General features: G+C 29.3%; 1 pseudogene; it reads right to left on the bottom strand.

Moving 5' to 3' along the window:
• LOC149512895 (uncharacterized) overlaps positions 1-20,984 on the bottom strand; it is a 45,260-nt pseudogene extending 24,276 nt beyond the window's left edge.
• Between the last annotated feature and the right edge of the window lie 502 nt (positions 20,985-21,486).

Genomic DNA, 21,486 nt, shown 5'->3' with positions numbered 1-21,486 from the left:
TTGTGGATTATCTTTTTATGATTTTTTTAATACAACAACGACATTTTTCATTAATAAACATCATTGTTTTTAGGATTTAAAATGTAATATTTATGAATTTTTTTGTAGTATTTTTTAAATACAATGACGATAATTTTCATGAATTTTTTATTGTCTTTATATCAACAATCATATTTTTATATTTATAAAACATAGTATTTGATTAAAAATTATATTTTTTGTCAATATTTGACTTCATATTATTTTAATCAAATATCATAAATACTGTTTATATTTAATAAAAACATTGTATTTATTATAAAGTGAAAGACATTACAATAAAAATATTTTATTAAATAACCTGAGTTTTTTTCAATAAAAACAGAAATCTAACATTTCATATTATAAAAATTTATCTTTTCTTAAAAATTCATATTTTTTTAAAAATTATTTTTTTTTCAACATTTAAGATTTTACGTACTATTCCTCAAAATTACTTCTTATTATACGATAGACTTGATGTGAGACTTAACACACCTATACCGTACGACGTATTGGATTACGGCCTGTTCATAAAAAAACTGTCTTAATAGTGTTGTGAAGAGCGAGATTACGGGCTTAGAGCACCAAGGATAATATTATTGGTACATTTATGACGGGATTTTATCCTAATTTCTACATGAGCCTTAACCATTGGAAGGAGTAGCACCAGTTGCATCTTAACCGAAAACATCTCTGGTTTTAAAACCTGTTCCTGTTGGCTATTTCAAATTTCGGGCATGGAAAGTTCGTATCCTCATCCGCGTTTAATTATATTGACCTGAAATTGTAAGATGAAATGGGGCAGTAGTTTTGAAGTCAACTAGCTTGTTCATTTCATTGATGAATTCATGATTCCCCACAACCATTGTTTTACATTCAGAAGCCTTAAAATTTGGGTCTATCGCTGACCTACTTTTGAAACAGTTCAGTGCTTCCAGCCCCTCCACAAACTTACGCGTGGAAGTGCAATTTGTGGCGAGGAAATTTCTGCCTGTTCGCTCTGGCTAGTACGTACAAGTCGTCAGCCTTCAGAAATTGACTTAGCTTTGCACAAGTCAAGTCCCTGTAATTGCCACGACTTTGGCAGACATGAATGACGTTTTCTTATCAGAATTGGCTGAGGATCAGCTTCGACAACTCAGTGGTCATTAATTCCCTAGTTCAAGAATCCTAGGCCCTTTAAGATGATCATAGGACTTAAAACGAAATTTGTCTCGATTGAACGCTAATCCTGAGTTTCTTTTCGCTAGAGATGTGCTCTTCAGACTTGTAAGAAACGGATGGCTCAAACCTATAGCCGGACATGGATTCTTTAATGTTCACTAGAGTTTCATCAAGTCCGTATACCAACTAGCAGTACCCACACCATGCCTTTTAAAATTGTTCAATTTTTGGTTATATAACCTTCAGTGAATCAAACAAGGAACTTCTCATTTTTAAATGGTAGGTTGCTGATGTTTGACAGAAAATGTACCTATGTTATTAAAGCATTATTTTTATTGGAATCTGGTAAATTGCTTATTGACCGTAACCTTTTTGAAGGCCAAAGTCCAAAATGGAATTGATTTATTGCTAAATTCTCTGGAATAAGACACTGAAATATGGCGAAATATAAGCACGAGAAATACTTTACGCCAAACTATCCAGCAAATGCTCTTCACTGTTGGGAATTTTTGTTGTTTCCTAGGTTCGGACAATAAGCGAAACAAAAGATATTATTGATACTGTCCGTGCAAGGCAGACAATTGTATTCATAAAGGTTCCAACGATTCAGCTTATTAAAATTTTCTACTTGAAGTCTAAGAAAAGAAAGAACAGACGTTCTGGTCTGGGGATGTTTTTGAGCACTTTGCCGTTGAGGATGAGCTGGTTTTAAGTCCAATTAAGAAAAGATCCGAGCAATATAGCAAATAAAAATGGGTCAGTCTAGTGTTTCTATAGTTTACAATGAAAATAATGATGATTTAACCATTCAGTTTTATGCCTTGCAGTTGTGACAACAAAGTTATCTGTCTTCATATTCCAAGTTGATTGCTGGAAAATTACATTCCAAGGTGACAACCTCACTTCAAGAAACTTGGGCTCGTGATATTTATGTTAAACATCCCATTTGAGGTGTTCATTTTCATTCAATTTAAATAGGAGAAGGTCACAGAAATTTTTCAGCATTTTTATCTTAAGAGAATTTATCAAAAAAAGAGAATAGGTGTTCCTCACAGACGGGTTATCCTGTGAATATGGTTAAACCCATACTTTCATTGTTTTTTAACCTGATGAATCTCCTAGCGTTATGGTAATGGAAAAAGTTCGAAGCTGTAGAGTAAAACATGGGAAATTTTTGTATTATTCTTTTGTTGCATCAAATGTGATCAATTTTCATAGTACCAATCGTTTCTGGATTTAGCGCTTTCGATACAAGGAAAATCGAAAATCACCTGCTTTAAGTAATTTCCAGGCAACTGTACACGTTCTCCATTTTTGCTATAGGATAATCGATTAGAAGCAATATTTTTCATCTCTTTTCCTTTCTCTTGTTTTTGTGTTTAGTGTTAGTGTTAGAAAAAATAAATAAGAGAATAGAAATAATAAAAAAGAATTTTGATTTTAAGGTGTGAAAAATATTTTTTAAGGGTAATTATGCTTTTATAATATAACAAAACTACAAACTCTCTAAGTAAAAATCGTGAAAATTGATATATTAAAAGATTTATTTATAATAAATAAAAAGATATAAATTTTTATTTGAATGGTTATGATCTTTTGTATAATTATGACATTCATAAATAATAATATATTTATATTCAAATAATAATAATCATTTGTTATATAATAATTATTTTTGTTCAAACATAATCATTTAAAATATGTATAAAATTAATAAAAAAATTAATTTTATTTATTAAAAATTAACTCGTTTTATCCAATATGGGGTACATTACATTTTAAACTATCAATAATCCTTAACTAGTTTGGAATGTTGGTGCTTAATCTTTAACTTTTAATACAAATAAATATTATAAATACAAAAAAATATCTCTTAATTTAAACCTTCAATTAACATATATATATTAAAATTTTAGTGAAGTTGGTGCCTACAGATTAAACCTTCACTGCTAGTGTTAGAATTGAAGATATAACACATATAATACTTATTTATTTTTTTGTTAGAGATTTATAACCTCTTTAGCACTATTATAGCCATGTACTTATTTTATTTATAAATATTTATAAGAGAGACTCAAATTCTTCTTATTAAAACAACACCACTTTTATGTTTATATAGGTAAAGTTTTCATTATATATTTATTTCTTAGACATTTAAATAATAAATTTCCTTAAGAGTATAAAAACTCATCATCTCCGCATACTAGATCACACTAGTTTTTAAAATTTGAATGAATTTTACTTGTACTTAAGAGACATATGATAATAATTTATTTTTACCCATTAAATTTTGTAATCAGAGATTACTAATTCAAAGTTGGGTTCCTATTATTGGTGTCTAATAGTAAATGTTTAAGTCCATTCTACTTGTAGTACTACTAATTAAATATCTTATAATTCAATTTTTTTTAATTGTAATTATCCCATTTAAGATTGAATATCTAATATAATCATTTTAGGCTAATATGTTCCAACTTTTCATTTTGCATATTATTTATATACTCTAGACATTACTGTCTCATTCTTGTTCTTTTTAAAAATAGATGATATTCACTATGGCCACGACTCTATACTCATTAATATAAAATTTCAACCAATTTATTTTTATACTTTTATCTATTTTAAGACAATTATTCTTCTAGTAAGATTAGATAAATTGAATGGATAAGCCAAACCATTTTAATCTCTTTAAGATATATAAAGATTTTTTTTTTTTATGATTTTACTTTAGTAAGTGTACTAAACTTATCAACTTGTATAATTTGCTTATAAAATTATACTAAAATCTTACAACACTATAGTAGCAATTTTATTTCTTTTGACTTTTATCACCTTTTTCATGTGCAAATATACATTTTTTTTATTAAGGAATGTCTCATTAAATTATCAAGATATCATTTATGCTTAATTAAGTTGTCATTTTATTTATCTTTTCACTATTTAGTGATTTTTTTTTAAAAATAATATGCCTCCAAACTCACTCTTAATGAAAGATAATTAGCAAACATTGTATATCTTAATATTTTCTTCTTATCAAAGTTCTAAAACTTTTTTTAAAACTCAATATTAGAGTATACATTAATAAAAATAATGTCAAATATAATCACTCTCAATTTTTTTTACTATACTCATTTTTTCTATAGTCTCTTTTTGAAACTTTCATATCAACTCATGGAAACTTATGAATCTATTTCATCATGGACATCATTCACCAATTTATCACCATGAGAAAAACCATGCCCATCACCCAAATGGGTAAAATAGTATTCATTTTGCTATTTTATTATTTTTTTTATATCTACAAAAACTTTTAATTACTCATGGCTTTCAAAGTAGATATAATTTAATACTTTTACTATATCAAAACTAAAATCATGAGATGTAGATCATTTATACAAGCCATAATTGTTATCAAATAAAATTAAACAAATATCACTTTTATGCAAAGACCACAAAGAATAACTATTTGTGTATTATTTATAAATAAATAATTTTCAAACTTATCAAAATTACTATTCATTTAAGAGTCATACCACATTCTTTATAGATAATTCATTTAGTGATCAATTTCAAGGATTAAAACTATTATAAGCGAACATCATTCTCAAATCCACGCATTAAGGGTCCGTGACTAGTATGCCATATATCCTTACAATTATTTATAATCTCTATTTGCATTAAAACAAACTTTATTTAAATTGTTTTAATTGCAAATCATGTTATCTTCTTCTTGGCATTCCAAAATAAAACTTTTCAAATCCATAAACATGGCTAATAAGACATTTGTAGATTTCCTTCAAATTATCAATAATTAGCAATAACCTTTAATTTTATTAATGATATGCCTTTTCCATTTAAACTTGAATATCACATTTTACCCAATTTGTTGGCTAAACTTTCGGTTTGAAATAATAACATAAAACTTCACGAATAAATCGCGCCAATAAATTCACCATATTAATTTCATACTACTAGTAGCTACAATTTTAAAAATTCCATTCCAATGAAACTTTTGGAATGCGCAATTAATAAATTTCAAAAGCCCAAGTAATATGAAAAACAATCATGAAATTGGATTCATGCTACATAATCAAACAGTGAATTAATGACATATTGACTTTGAATAACAATTAAATAAAAACTTATCTAATATCACAATATAGAATTATTTCTCTTTGTCCATAATTATTTCAAGAATTTGGATTTCACTTATGCATTTCTAAATTTCTTTCTCTTGCATCTCCATAAATATGAAATATAAAAAATTTTGCATAATTATCTTTAAATTATTAAATAATTAAATAAATAAATAAATAAATAAAAAATTTTAGCTTTAAAGTGTGAAAAATACTTTCTTAAAAGTAATTATACCTCTAAAATACAATAAAATCTCAAACTCTTCAATTAAAAATAATGAAAATAATTATATTGAAAGATCTATTTATAATAAATGAACAAAAATAAACTTTTATTCAAATGATTATGACTTTTTGTATAATTATAATCTTCATAAATAATAATCTATATATATTTAAATAGTTATGATAATTTGTAATATAATAATTATTTTTATTCAAAAATAATTATTTAAAATATAAATAAAATTAATTCAAAAATTAATTTTATTTATCAATAATTAAATTTTTTATCCAAATGTATCACATTTTAACTATCACAAATTAACGTGCATGAAGGAAAGGTTTTGAGTTGAAAAGTAACACGCTAAATAAAAGAGCACAAGGAAAGAGGGACTAGTTCAGACTGTAGCTTCCTTGGGGACGTGAGAGTGAGAGAGAAGTAACAGAGAGGGAGAAAGGCAATAAAAATTTTAGAGTTAAACAGGATTTGGTGAGACGAAAGTTGACTTCAACGGAAAATAAAAAAGTCTATTTTTTTAAAAGGACACGAGAAAAAAAAATCCGCATGCTAAGTCTTTGTCTCCATTCAATTTGATTAAATTTCATTATACCGAGCCGAATTACCAAATATTTGTAGAAACAACTCTTTGGATAACCAACTAAAATATTTTTGGTCAGCAAGAGAATTACAAAAACAATTCCATTTCAACTTAATTATGCACACCCCTACTTGACATGTTTTATACTCTCAATATCCAATTGGGTCTAAATTGAGGAGGGAAACTAGGAAAGGAAAGCAAAAGCCATCTTCGGTTCAGCCTAATTTTGTTTGTTCAATGCATTTTAACGAAGCTTTGGGCTAAGAGCACCCCATTGGTCCACTTTCTACCTCCTAAGCAATTGGTAACGTAAAATATATTAAAAACCAGCTACTTCAATGATATTGAAATTTGATTCGTAATTAAAAAAAATTGATTAGTTACAACTCTTTTTAGAACTGTTTTTGGAGTTTAAGTGATTTTTTTTTTTTGTAGTTTAGGTCAATGTAGCAAATTCCTGTAGACGATAATTATTGTTACGACGGTTCCTAGATTCAAGGCCAACATTTTGAAATGGTTTTCAAAAGCCTATGCAAGCATCGAAGGTTCTATCTTGTGATGTCCAATAGCCTTTAGTACGTTGGGAAGAAGCTAATTAAGCCGCAGACGAAAATTTTTCTTTTGATGAAGACAATTATCTGAAGTGATATGGAAAAGGCTACAGATTATAATTAAAGCATTTTACAAATTACAAATTATAACTTGCGTGATGGATTCGCTCTGCAGAGCTTTTTCCTTGGACAACGTAGGTGTATTTTTCTCTCCAGTTGAAGCCAAATTAGAGGGCTATGGAAATGTTGTTGGGTTAAACCTTTTTTGGGTTAAGCCTTTAACCTTTTCAAGAGCGGCCAGGGGCAATGTTAATGTATCTTTTAATTTTGAGCCATTATTGAAAGAAAAAAATTACAACTTTGATCTAAGGGTAAAGAGTCGTGCTGTTTTAACATGCATGTGAACACCCTGCCAAAGACGAAGTGGAAGAAGTTAGCAAGAGCACCCTGCCACGGTCAACAAATATATCCAACTATCACAGGAGAGAAAATGAGTCTACCTGAAAGAGCTGGCATTAAGCCTAGGATTGATGAAGGACCACAGAAAAAAAGTAAGAATTCAAGACCAGACCATGACAGGATTGATCTTATATTGACGGAGGCTGGTTACCAGCCCCGCCGGGAATAATGAAAACACCTGCTTGGAACTGCCGTAGGCTTAGAAACCCGCGGGCAGTTCGAGAATTTCACAGGTCAGTGAAGAAGAAAGATCCCAACGCAGTGTTCCTTAGTGAAACACTGTTGCGTATTACAGAATTGGATATAATGCAAAGAAAATGTAGAATGGGTTCTCTTTTTGGAGTAGAACCTGAGGGGATAAGTGGCGTTTAGGAGTGATGTGAAGGGAGGGATATGATCTTAAGTTGCATAGCTTTTCGAAGAATCATATCGATATGGAATTCACTTATAAGGAGAATAAAAAATGGAGGATCACAGGTTTTTATGGAGAACCAAAACCCATATGAGACACCGAACATGGCAGTTAGTGAAACAACTAGCTAGTGAGTCTTTTTTACAGTGGTTATGTCTTGGTGATTTTAATGAAATTCTTTGGGATGCAGAGAAGGTAGGGGGATGCATGAGGGCTGAAAGCTTAATGGATGCATTCGGTAAAACTCTGATTGAAACAGGACTTAAAGATCTCGATTTTGAGGGGGTGTTGTATATTTGGGAACTTGGAATGGATGCAGAGTCAATGATATGAGAACGGCTTGATTGAGTCTTGAGGGCTATGCAGTGGTCAAGTTTATTTCTTGAGTATACGGTGATGAATATGGTGAGTCCAGTCTCGCATTATAATCCAATACTTATGGACACTGCGAAGATACGCTTCCATTTTGAAGCTTCTTGAGCAAGAGATAAAGACTGTAGTTGTATATATTCAAGAATGCATGGAGAAGTGTAGGGATGGTAGTCTTAGCGAGAAACTGGAAAGCATGAGGAAACGACTTGAGATGAGGCATAGGTCCTCGAACAGGGTGTTGCACCGTACAATAAAGGCTTTATCAAGAATCTACGAAAATATTAAGTGCAAAAATCAAGATGCAGACACGATCATGGAAGCATGGGCCCTACAAGAAAAACTTAATGAAGTAGTAGAATGAGAGGAAATTTATTAGGCCCAGCAGTCGAGGATTTCACTGCTTAAGGAGGGCGACAAAAATACATAAAATTTTCGTTCTTAATCTTCGGCCAGGAAAAGGATTAACGTTATCCGTGGACTTGAAGATGAGGAAGGCACACGGTTTGAGGACGAGGCCTAAATAAGAAGCCCCAGGCTAGATGGTATGCCTGCACTTTTCTACTAGAAATACTGGAGTGTTGTAGGTTAGGATGTCGTTAATTTGTGTCTGTCGTGTCCGAACGGTGGAGGGAGTATTGCGGAGATTAATAACACATTATTAAAAAAAATAAATAAAAAGAGAGGAATAATAAAAAATTTTTTTGATTTTGAGGCATAAAAAATATTTTATTAAAGATAATTATGCTTTCGAAATATAATAAAATCTTAAATTTTGCAATAAAAAATAATAAAAATGATTATATTAAAAGATTTATTAATAATAAATAAACAAACATAAATTTTTATTCCAATGATTATGACATTCTGTATAATTATGATTTTTATGAATAATAATTTATTTATATTCAAATAGTTATGACTATTTGTCATATGATAATTTTTTTATTCAAATATAATAATTTAAAATATGAATAAAATTAATACAAAAATTAATTTTATTTATAAATAATTAAATCTTTCTATCTAATGTGAGATGCATTACATTCTAAATTACTAACAATCTCTCACTAGTTTAGAATGTTGGTGCTTAATTTTTACTTTTCACACAAATAAATATTATGAATATAAGAAGGTATCTCTTAATTTAAACCTTCAATTAGTGGATATATCTTAGAATTTTAACGAAGTTGATGGTATCAGTAGATTAACCTCAACTCCTAGTGTTAGAATTAAAAATAAAACACATATAATACTTATTTATTCTTCTATAAAAAATTTATAACCGTTTTTAGCATTATTATGTCATGTGCTTATCCTATTCATAAAATATTTATAAGAGAGACCTCAATTCTTCTTATTGAAGCGGCACCACTTTTATGTTTATATAAGTAGAGTTTTTATTATGTCTCCATTGCTTTAGATATTTAAAACTCCATTAAGAGTATAAAAACTCATCATCTCTACATAATAGATCACACTAGTTTTTAAAATTTGAATAGATTTTACTAGTCTTTAAAAGACATATAACAATAATTTATTTTTACCCATTAAACTTTGTAATTAGAAGTTACTAATTCAAAGTTGGATTCTCATTATTGGTTTCTAATAGTAAGGGTTTAAATCCATTCTACTTGTAGTACTATTAACCAAATATTTTGGAATTCAATTTTTTTTTTTGAAAATTACTCCCACTTAAGATTAAATCTCTAATATGATCACTTCAGGCTAATATATCTAAACTTTTCATTTTGTATATCATTTATATGCTCTAGTCATTGTTGTCTCATTCTTATCATTTTAAGAAATAGTTAGTTTTGGTTGTGGCTACATCTTTATATTTATTAATTCCAACCATTTTATTTTCATACTTTTATACATTTTTAATATAATTATACTTCTAATACAATTAGATTAACTCAATGAATAAACGAAACAATTTTAGTCCTTTTAAGATTTTTAAAGACCTTTTTTATGACTTTAATAAGTGTTTAAACTTATTAGCTTGTATAATTTGCTCATAAAATTATATTAAAATCTTACAACACTATGGTGATAATTTTTGTTTCTTTTGATTTTTATCACCCCCATTATATGCAAGTATGCATTCTTTTATTAAAGAATATCTCATTCAATTATCAAGATATCATACATACTTAATCAAATTACCATTTCATTTATCTTTTCACTATTTAGTGATTTTTTTTAAGTAGGAGCCCTTCAAATTCACGTTTAGTGAAAGATAACTAGCTGATATCTTAATATTTTAATAAAAATTCTAAAACTTTTATATTTTAACTAAATATAAGAGTTTACATCAATAAACAGATTTCAAATATAATAATGCTTCCATAGTCTTCTTTTAAGACTTTTATGTCAATTCATAAATATTTATATAAATTTATTTCATTATGGATACAATTAATAATTTTTTATTACCATGAACAAAACCATTTTAATCACCAAAATAGATCAAATAGCATTCTTTTTGCTATTATAAAAGCTTTCAAATTCACAAGATCTTTTAATCACTTATGGCTTCCAAAGTAAATATACTTTAAAAATTTTATTATATTACGGCTTGGGCAGAAAGAGTTTCCAGGTCTTTCAGTTAGGGGTGCATTTGGAGGAGCTTTCAAATTTAGAGATGCACCATGCATGGTAACACAATCCACAGCACTCAAGTAAACTAGAATTTCATAACCTGTCTATGCAATAGCTATAGACATCTTTTTCCAAAAGAACTATTGTAATACCCCAGCCTAAATAACAATTGGGCTAGGTTAATACTAAAGCCCATCAGTTTATTAAGACATTATTTAATAAATAAAAAAAGACTGAAGTATTAGATGAAAAAAAAACCTAACTATCATGAAATAGAAAGAAAATAGAGTTCTTCTTTCTCATCTTTCTTAGGGTTAGAGAATATAAAAAATCAAGTTGAAGATTCACAATCAGAGGTTACAATCAAGTTAATCCCTTAAAAGTGAGTACATGCCCTTTTTTTATTTGAAAAGAAATATCAAGTTGATTGCTATTATTTGGAGTTGAAGTTTTGAGAACAAAACCAAGAAAAATCATGAAATCTTTCATTAATCTTCATGATCTATTTGGGTAAATTACTGGACTTTGTTTATTTCATGTTTTTAAGATTTATTGATGATTATTGAATGGAATTTGAAGGCTAAAAGTAAGGATTTTAGTTTTTAAAGATTGAAGGAGAAATTCTATTTTTGGATGAGATGTTGTAATATGTAATAATGAATTAGAATAGAATTTTGTATTAATGGATAGATTATTGCTATGATTATTATATATCATTGGAAAGCATGTTGAATCTAGTTTGTAATGAAAGAAACGAAAGTCAAATCCGAGTTTTTTATGAAGAGTTGTCTAATTTTAACTTAAGGATATACAGGCTGTAAAACAACAGCATCAGGGTTGAATTACGAAATTCTTCTTAATTTGTATACAAGGATTTACATATTAAGCCATATATGTTTGGAAAGCTTATTGAGTTTACTTTTCAATGAAGCAAGCAGAATTGAATTTGGAGTTTCCTGTGAATAAATATATAATTTTTATTAGAAGATATACAGACTGTTTGGCAGCAGTATATGAGTAAATTTCAAAAATTGTTATAATTAATCTACAAGGAATTACGATGTGTGCCATATAAGGTTAGAAAGCTTATCAAGTCTAATTTTTAACGCATTAAAGAGATCATAATTACGATTTGGATACATTGAGTTATGACTATTTTAATGAAAAGAAGTTAGCTACTAGTATTAATTAGTTAAATTAACCCTTGGTGTAACTTAGTTGATTTTTGTATAAATGGTCTCAAAAAGGGTTGATTAAATTCTGATATGTTGAAATGATCTTGGATAGGCCATTAATTATTTTGGAGAAAAAATTAATTTGTGAAATCGAATAGAGGTAAGAAGAATCTCACACACTTTGCTTGTTTTCAAATCTATGTATATATGTATGTTTATAAATGAATGAATATTGTATTTCATTATTTTTGATGTATGAAAATAGGATCAAAAATATAATTATTTTTTATTTTTCTATATAAATGATGGATCATGCTTATGAATGAAATGAAAAAATGATTTATGTTTAAAAAACGATTTTGTGATGACTACGTTTTTACATCCTTGAAAAGTGAGATCATCGACACCAGAACTAGTTCTATGACCCTAGCTAACAGGTAATAGTAGTTAGCAAAGACATGATCATATGACCTTGGCTAACGGGTAATAGTAGTTAGCATAAGGCCTTCGCTAACGGGTTATAATAGTTAGCAATGATCATGATGATGAAATTATCGATACGATCAATGTCACGGGTTATAGCAGTGATCGTAGCTAATGATAAACCAATGATAATGATGATTTATGATGATGATGATTTACGATGATTTTTAATGGTTGATCTATGATTTGGTTTGATTATGATATTTGAATGATAACATATTTTACAATGATTTATGAAGTGTCATATTTTGACATTGATTTATGAATTTATGAAATATTTGACAAAATGATGATCTTGAAATATTTTGATATTATGATTTGATGAATGTTTTAAATGATCTATATGATGTATAAAAAAATGATGCTTGATCTGGTAAGGTGTGTGTGAGCTTATACTTACTGAGCTGTGGTTTGCTCATTCTCTTTTTACTTTTTCTTTCTAGATGACGAAATGATAAGTTTGGTTAGTCTTGTGTGAAGTTAAAAGATGAAATGGGTAAGATTACTTAATCATCGGAGAATATGTTGGCCGATAAGATTTTAAGAGACAGTTTTGTATTTTATATGGTTTATTTTTGGATACATAAAGATGTATCATCAGTTGGATTAAAGATATGAATTTTACTTCGTAGATTATTTTATTGAAGAATTTTAGAATGATTAAGAAAGAAGGTTTCGTATTACTTTGGAGTTTTCTTCAAAGTAATACGATCGTGTTGCGTCTTGGTCTCGGAGCGTGACAAAAGTGGTATCAAAGCTTAAGTTACGATCTTTGAAGAATTTTAAGAGGTAGATTATGATTTGTAGATTGTGTTAAGATTTTCTTTAAAAGCTTAAGTTATGTTTCTTGGAGATTTTCTAAGAGTTCAGGTTATGATCCTTAAACTATGTGAGATGTTAAAGAGCTTATAATATGATTTTAAAGATTTTTTAAGAACTATGATTATAATCTTTGGAGATTTTTAAGAAGTTAATTTATGATAAATAGATTAACGGTGATTTTCAAAGAATATAGTTTATGATCCTTAGATTGAAAGAGATATTTATGAGTATAATTACAATCTATATATTATGTGAAGATTTTTAAGAATTAGATGATGACTTTTGAATAATGTGATAATTTTTTAAGGATATAACTTTGATCCATAGACTATAGTGGTGAGTACAAATAAATGATTCGATGAATTTTGGAATAGTTAAAGTTTCAATGAATTTTGAAGTATCAATGATTCAATAGATTCTTTGTGTAATTATTTATGGGTTATAATGTTTGAGAATTTATCTTAATGGATTTAGTCCAAAATGTGATAATTGTGGTAAATAGCTATATATACGTAAAGAAAGATGTTCACTTGATTTGGTTCTACATTTTTATTAAGAAAGTATTTAAGGTTTGATCATGCGAGTTGAATGTTTATTTAGTTAATTTAAAGTTTGATCATTAAATTCCTATTTGAGGTGTACTGATATTTTTAATGGCTAAAGTGATTAATTTGTGGTTATAGTTTTTAATTGAAGTATATTATTAGATTCCTTCGAATTTTATATTTATGGAGAACATGGCCTATTATGGTATAGGGTTGCGTACTTAGCAAGGAATTAAAATTGTGGTTATCTAGATGATTTAATAAAGAAGTTGATTTTAAAGGAGTAATCAATTTACAAAAAAATATACATGTTTTGGTTAAGAATGATTGTTTGAAATCTTACAAGTGCAAATGATTGTTTGAATTTTACAAGGGCAAAAGATTGGTTGAAATCTTATAAGTGATGATTTTGTGTGTACTTGGTGATGTTGAGCATCTATTCAATTTTAAAGAAGTTTGATAGAACTTTTGAAATAATGTGATACATTTGGCTATTGTTCATAATTATACTTTTGGTGTGAATTCAAGTGCTTGGAGTTCTTATTGGTTTAAACTTTATAAATGAATTTTTTTTTTATGGATTATGATGCATAGTTTTTAACTTTGACGTGAAGATGATAGCAATATATTTGGTAAAAAGAGAATTTGAGACATTATGATATTTGTGGGGATTATGAAGAATCAATTGTTATATGATAATTGGTATATTAGAAAGAACAATATTCGAAATTGGAGACAACTTAGGTAACCAAAGATTTATGTTTAAATTTATATGGTATAAATTTATGGATATGATCTATTGCATTCATGTCATATGTATTCTAGTGGTTAATTGATAGAAAATTTTATGTTGTTGGTGAAAAAGAAAAAAAAAATTTAAAGTTCTATGTGATATCTTTTTGGTGACAAAATGATTTGTTGATATTGTTATTCAAGGTTGTTATAGTTATGAACACTTGGTGTAAAGCATATTACAGGGAATTTTGCGGACACATGCTTTTCTTGTTACAAAACAATGTTATGAAAGTTAATTTGTTTGAATTTTATTGGAAAGAAATATCTGAGTGCGCAGTGGAAGCCTGATTTGATTTTAAGTTCTAAATTGTTGTGCTATTATTAGTTGAGAAAGTGATGAATCTTTAATAAATAAGGACTAATGGATTTTGGACAAGAATATTTTATGTTCCCTTCATTTTTGAGGCTTTATTGTTGATTGACATTCTTTTAAGAAATGCTTATATCATGACTTGAAGAGAAATATTTTATAACGATAGTCATAATATAAACATTCAATGATTCGTTATTTTGAGGTTTTGTATGAAAGTAAATCTAAGTCTTAGACTTATTGGCATAAGGACAAAGAAGAAAAACTTTTATTTATTAAATTTATGAAACAAATGGATGACAAATTTTGGTTGATTAAGTAATAATTTAAAGTAAGCACGAGAATTATACCAGAATTTGAAGATATGATCTATTGCTTAAAGTGGTCAATCATTTGTACTCATTACGAGGATTATAAAGTAAGAAAGGTTAAGTTTGCATTGTAAAGACATTTGAAGTTCTTGAAAAAGTGAAAAAAAAAGTTTAAAATAAAGAAAATTATCACATCTGATGTTTAATGTGTATGATGAATCTATGTTAACAGAATATCTTAGTAGACGCTATGTGATTAGATATGAGTATTTAGAAATTCAAGATGATATGAGTTTTCACATATTGAAAATTTTTTTTTTCGAATGGTTGATTAGAAAAAACAAGTTTTGAGGCAAGATGATTATTTTTTTTCAAAGTTTAATGAAACAATCATACGGTAAGAGATATGATTTCAAAATTAGAGGAATGAGATGTGGATGTAAATCAAGTTTCGAGGATGAAACTTCTTATAAGGAGGGAAGAATGTAATACCCCAGCCCAAATAATACTAAAGCCTATAAGTTTATTAAGACATTATTTAGTAAATGAAAAAGGACTAAAGTAATAGATGAAAGAAAACCTAACTATCGTGAAATAGAAAAAAAATAGAGTTTTTCTTCCTCATCTTCCTTAGGGTTAGAGAATATGAAAAATCAAGTTGAAGATTCACAATCAGAGGCTACAATCAAGTTAATCCTTTAAAGGTGAGTACATGCCCTCTTTTTATTTGAAAAGAAATATCGAGTTGATTGCTATTATTTGGAGTTGAAGTTTTGAGAGCAAAACCAAGAAAAATTAAGAAATCTTTCATTAATCTTCATGATCTATTTGGGTAAATTACTGGGTTTTGTTTATTTCATGTTTTTAAGATTTATTGATAATTATTGAATGGAATTTGAAGGCTGAAAGTAAGGATTTTAGTTTTTAAAGATTAAAGAAGAAATTTTATTTTTAGATGAGATGTTGTGATCTATAATAATAAATTAAAATAAAATTTTATATTAATGGATGGATTATTGCTATGATTATTATATATCATTGGAAAGCATGTTGAATCTAGTTTCTAATGAAATAAACGAAAGTCAAATCCGAGTTTTTTTATGAAGAGTTGTCTAATTTTAACTTAAGGATATACAGGCTGTAAAATAGCAGCATCATGGTTGAATTACAAAATTCTTCTTAATTTGTATACAAGGATTTACAGATTAAGCCATATATGTTTAGAAAGCTTATTGAGTCTACTTTCCAATGAAATAAGCGGAATTGAATTTGGAGTTTTCTATGAATAAATATATAATTTTTATTAGAAGATATACAGGCTGTTTGGCAGCGGTATATGACGTGGATTTCAAAAATTATTATAATTAATATACAAAGAATTACGAGGTGTGCCATATATGGTTAAAAAGCTTATCAAGTGTAGTTTCTAACGCATTAAAGAGATCATGATTCCGATTTGGATATATTGAGATATGACTGTTTTAATGAAAAGAGGTCAGGCTGACAGTATTAATTAGTTAAGTTAACCATTTGTGTAACTTAGTTGATTTTTGTATAAATGGTTTCAAAAAGGGTTGATTAAATTCTAATATGTTGAAATGATCTTGGATAGGCCATTAATTATTTTGGGGAAAAAACTAAGTGGTGTAATCAAATGGAGGTAAGAAGAATCTTACACACTTTGCTTGTTTTCAAATCTATGTATATATGTATGTTTATAAATGAATAAATATTGTATTTCATTATTTTCGATGTATGAAAATAGGATCAAGCATATGATTATTTTTGTTTCTCTATACAAAATAATGGATCATGCTTATGAATGAAATGAGAAAATGATTTATGTTTAAAGAACGATTTTGTGATGACTACGTTTTTACATCCTTGAGAAGTGTGATCATCGACACCAGAATTAGTTTTACGATCCTGGCTAACGTGTAATAGTAGTTAGCAAAGACATGATCATATGACCCTGGCTAACGGGTAATAGTAATTAGCATAAGGCCCTCGCTAGTGGATTATAATAGTTAGCAATGATCATGATGATGAAATTGTCGATACGGCCAATGTCACGGGTTATAGCAGTGATTGTAGCTAATGATAAACCAATGATAATGATGATTTATGATGATGATGATTTACGATGATTTTTAATGGTTGATCCATGATTTGATTTGATTATGATATTTGAATGATAGCATATTTTGCAATGATTTATAAAGTGTTATATTTTGACATTGATTTATGAATTTATGAAATATTTGACAAAACGATGATCTTGAAATGTTTTGATATTATGATTTGATGAATGTTATAAATGATCTATATGATGTGTAAGAAAACGATGCTTAATTTGGTAAGGTGTGTGTGAGCCTATACTTACTAAGCTGTAATTTGCTCATTCTCTTTTTACTTTTTCTTTACAGATGACTAAGTGATAAGTTTGATTAATCTTGTGTGAAGTTAAAAGATGAAATGGGTAAGATTACTTAATCGTCGGAGAATATGTTGGCCAATGAGATTTTAAGAGACAGTTTTGTATTTTATATGATTTGTATTTAGATATGTAAAGATGTATCATCAGTTGGATTAAAAATATGAATTTTACTTAATAAATTATTTTCTTGAAGAATTTTAGAATAATTAAAAAAGAAGGCTTTGTACTACTTTAAGATTTTTTTTTAGATAATACGATCGTGTTGCATCTTAGTCTCGGGATGTGACAACCATAGTAAGGATATTGTCCATGTACCTCCGTAGATAAATTGTTAGTAGACCTTGGTGTGGTGAAGTTTCTCTGCGGTGTCTTTGAACATGATAATCTTGGAGGAGACTGTTCATAAGTAGGTAAAAATGAGCCATACCCACCGAATGTTCTTTACATTTTATAGAGGCAGAATTTGGTAACATTTGCTCCCAACATTGTCCCCATGGTCAAGCAAAGCAAAGCATTCTTATGGGCATTTACGACACTCTATTCCCAACCCTTTTTAACTGAACTACTCTTTTTCTAGCCACTAGTTCTATTCCTTCCGAATATTGACTCCAAAGAATCATCCTTTGCAGAGTCAGAGGAAAATAACCTACCTCTTAATGCATTCTGATTTCCTTCCACAGAAACATCACATGCCCTTGCAGTGGCTTCTATAGAGTCAGCAACATTCACTGAATTAGATATAGCTGTCTTCTAAAACTGCCAGTTAGAGGAATGCTACTATTTACAGCATCATCCTTCCGTGGACTATCCCCTATGGTCGATGCAAGCTTTTTTGGATATAAGGTCTTTATGGGAGATGAAGAAACGGATTCAACTGGTGAACCCCTTGCTTCTTCAAAGTTTGCTCTGGCTTTACGAGAACCAAAAATCGTTGAAGAGCTATAAGTTGCGGCCATCAAAATTTGTCCAGTTCTAGAATCTTTTCTCGATGAATCAAGGCCATCCAAAGTTTTTTTTTTAAGATGAAGACTCTTCTTGAGTTTACTTGGTTGTTGGTTTCTACCAATACTTTTGACTTCTTCAATGCCACCAATAGAATCATCCATACTTTTCCTGTTTGATGTACCATCACCATCTTATCTATGGGGCTGCTTTCTTCAATCTTTGAAACTCGTGACTTCTTTTCATTCCTATATCTACTCTCACTACTTTCTTCTTTCCCAAAAATATCATGACCATTTTGACTGTCCTGCCTATCCTCTAATTTCTTTTTCTTCACAGAAGCCCTTTTATCACATATTCTCATGTCTAATAACCCACCATCTGATGAGGTCTCAGTTTGATCCACAAGTTTCTTTACAATAACTGCTGATTCTTCTTTCATATCATGCTTTACATCCCCAGAATTAGAGCACTCATTATAATTCGGCACAGTTCTTCCATTTGCTTGAGTTTGCAAGCCAATGCTTGAACTAAAACCCACCCTTCTGGGGTCCAAGTTAGAACTGTAATGCTTATCAGTAGTGTATATAACTTCTTTTTTGGTTTTCTTTGAACCTTCACATGCATATAGACGACACTCTGTCTTGTTTTTCTTTTTTTTTTTTTTTTGCTTGCTTGGTTACACCACCAATTGAATGTTTTTTTTTTTTCTGTTCGAAAGTGGATTTATTCTTGAGATTTGATTCAACAGGGAACTGGGTCATGTCACTTAAGCTCCTATTTTTCAAATATTCCTGCTGTAATTTTATTTTAGTGTTTGACATCTGTCTCAGGCCATTGCTACCAGCCTTCTGCACTTCCTTCAGGCCATGTTTCTTCTTCCCTCTAATATGTGAGACCTGAGAACTGAAACTAGAGTTGTTCTGATCAAGATGCTGAAGATGAGCAGAAGTAACTAATGATGTAGCTCCATTTGCATGATTTTGAGTTATTTTGATTTTCAGCAACTAGAACCTGGTATAATGCATTGAGAGCTTTTCTTGTCTCATCCTCATCAATGTCACTCCGGTTCATTCTAGGCAGCCAGTTAAGCATGCTACACAACCACTTCTCAGGGAGTTGTTCTGGTCTAGTATCAAAAGGCAAAAGTAGCCACTTGTGACAACGATCACACTGAACCCAATTTTCTTGTATAACTAAAGAAGCAGTTGCTTCTGGTGCTGGTGCTACTGTCTGAGAGGCAAGTATCTTATCATTGATGTGAGGAACCATACCTGGAGCATCCACTCCCAACAGCTGGTTATCAACTGTTCTACCACTAAATGTTTCCTTCAATTTATCCAAATAGCCACTCTGCTCCGTCTCAAAATTCATTGGACCAGAATTTTTTTTATTCTAAACATGCCTCATTGACAGCTCCATTTGGTCATGTTTTTGTTCGGATTTTGTTTCCAATGCATCTCTATGATTATCTCGGACCTTATTAATATCCTTTTGCAACTTATGAATCTTATTTTTTTTTTAGAAGAAAAACCCTAACTAGAACCAGTCGTATCTTTAGGTGTTGCACCCACATCGAGTCTCAAACTTTCTTTCATCGAATCAGCAATTAGTCCAGTATTTTTGATACCTTTGGACTTCTTTTTGCCCTCAAACAGTGTCTTTTCCTTCTTGGAGGGAATATTTGTTTTATTCTGTACACGAAACGTTGCTATTTGCCTAACTTTTTTATTTTTTTTGAATCTTCTTTAAGTGAAATATGAATTTTTCATAATTACTTTTAAATTATTAAAAAAATAAATAAAAGAAAAAAAATAATGAAAAAAAATTTTAACTTTAAGGCATGAAGAACATTTTTTAAAAGCAATTATATCTTTAGGATATAATAAAGTCTCAAATTAATTGTATTGAAAGATTTATTTATAATAAATAAATAAATATAAATTTTTATTCAGATGATTATGACTTTTTGTATAATTATGATCTTTATAAATAATAATTTATTTATATTCAAATAATTATAATCATTTGTTATATGATAATTATTTTTGTTCAAACATAATTACTTAAAATATGAATAAAATTAATATTAAAATTAATTTTATTTATAAATAATTTAATCTTTCTATCTAATGTGAGATGCACAATATTCTAAATTATCAACATATAAATCACTCTTATTCCTAAAGTGAAAAACCCGAGTATTACTAGCTATAAGCCTATCAGCCTTTGTAATGTGGTGTATAAAATTATAGCCAAAACATTGGCTAATAAGCTTAAAAAGTTTTGCTTTACTGTGTGAGTGAAAACCAAAGTGCCTTCATGCCTAGGCGATTGATCACTGATAATGCACTCATCGCATATGAACGCCTCTACAAACTTATGCATAAACGGTCAGGTACAGAGGGTTTTGTAGCTATCAAACTTGATATGAGTAATGCGTATGATTCCATGGAATGGATATTTCTTGATGCTATTATAAGGAAATTGGGTTTTCACAATTAGTGGGTGTCTCTAATAATGAAATGTGTTTACTTAGGTCTCTTTCTCTATAATTGTGAATGGTGATATCGCAGACAGGTTTTATCCTGAGCGAAGCCTAAGGCAAGGCGACCCTCTATCACCATATTAATTTATTTCTGTTGTGTACCAAAGGATTTCTTGCAATGCTGACGAATTACCAAAGGGAAAGGCTGATTAATGGGGGTGTATGCCAGTAATAATGGGCCCAGAATCAACCACTTGTTTTTCACAGACGATAGCCTTCTATTTATTAAAGCTAATTAGGGCGAATGCGAACGAGTGAGGAACTTGTTACAGAGGTATGAATGTGGTTCAGGCCAACAAGTTAATCTCGAAAAGACCTTATTATTCTTCGGCAGCAATACTGGGGAGGCATGTAGGGAGGACGTAAAACAAAGGCTTACGATTCAAGTAACAAGCAGTCTAGAAAAATATTTGGGACTACCTACACTGGTGGGTAAGAACAAGAAGAGAGCTTTCAGAAATATCAAGAACAAGATTCGGTCAAAGATAGGTGTATGGAGTAATCGAATGCTATCATATGGGGGGAAGGAAATTTTCATCAAGGCAATTCTTCAAGCTATCCCATCATGTGCAGTGGGATGT

The sequence above is a fragment of the Durio zibethinus genome, chromosome 21, assembly GCF_047325235.1.
Source record: "Durio zibethinus cultivar Kanyao isolate XHJ-2024 chromosome 21, ASM4732523v1, whole genome shotgun sequence".
NCBI lineage: Eukaryota > Viridiplantae > Streptophyta > Magnoliopsida > Malvales > Malvaceae > Durio > Durio zibethinus.
The sequence above is the reverse complement of the archived record's forward strand: the minus strand, read 5'-3'. Positions and strand labels throughout refer to the sequence as shown.